Source organism: Macadamia integrifolia, chromosome 1 (assembly GCF_013358625.1).
Source record: "Macadamia integrifolia cultivar HAES 741 chromosome 1, SCU_Mint_v3, whole genome shotgun sequence".
NCBI lineage: Eukaryota > Viridiplantae > Streptophyta > Magnoliopsida > Proteales > Proteaceae > Macadamia > Macadamia integrifolia.
In genome coordinates, this window is record NC_056557.1 from 3,476,901 (window position 1) to 3,478,039 (window position 1,139).

Consider the following 1,139-nt stretch of genomic DNA (forward strand, 5'->3'; position numbering starts at 1 on the left):
CCTATGACATTGATCCTATCAAAGGAGGCACCAAGTCCTCGATTCCTCCTAAAAAGAGAATAGGAAAAGAAGATAAGGCTCACCTGGAGTCTACCATTTTCCATTGATTTGAAAAGCTACATTTGCTCTCTCCTACAAGAACTAAGAGCCCAAGAGCTACATGAGCTCAAGCGTCGTCCTTTCAAAGGAAGAAGCGCATATGCAAAGCAAAGAAGAGGACAAAGAATGATGGTTTACATGTACTATGCCAAAATCAACTGCAACAGGAAGGTCTGTGAAAGTGGTCAAAGATGTGACCGAGGCACTGTGATGGCATCCCTCAACAGGCTTGAAAAGATGAACTTTGTAGAAAGAGGATTGAGTAGTCTCCACCAATCCTCACCCCTTAAAAAGTTCGATTTTCAAGAGCACGAGGTTGATCAGCTGGTATTTGTGAAGAAGAAGGCACCTATCCAGAAGAACCACTACACCGTTGAAGAAATAGCAGCAACTTTTTCAGAAGGAGAAGAAGGCCCCTTGCCCCACCTCCTTATCCATTGAGCTATCAAACTGCTCTTGAATTGGACAAGCATTAGAGAAAACTTCAAGTTTGCTCATGCTATTGAGTCAACTAGCCTGAATACCCCTGGTGAAAGCATCAAGCCAGTTATCAAGTCTGTAGTTGAGTCTGTTGTTTATGATTTCGTGTTGACCTCCCCTATTGAGGAGAGTTGTTTGAGATTTAAAATGTAACCGCAAGCATACGGATCAGTGTAGCTACGGGTCGAACACAGGGAGAGCAGCCACTTTATTTTTTATTTCTTTTAATAATGCGAAAGTGAACTGATTAATGGTTGTGATCTAATTCTAATTACCGTCCTAAAAATAACGTCCTAACCATTCGTCATCTAAGAATTTAAAGACGCAAGCCACGCAATTAAAATTAAATAAATAAATAACTGAAAATAAACAACCCACGCAATTAAAAAAAAATAATAATAATAATAAGAGGAAAAAATAAAAGCTGAAATAAAAATAAAGTAAAAGAAAGGGGATAAAGCTAGAGAGAGACTCACAAGTAGGTTTCTCTACTTAGCCCGAGGGATGCATCATAATATGAGCTTCCCTACTTGACCAGAGAGTCACTCTTACAAGGTTGC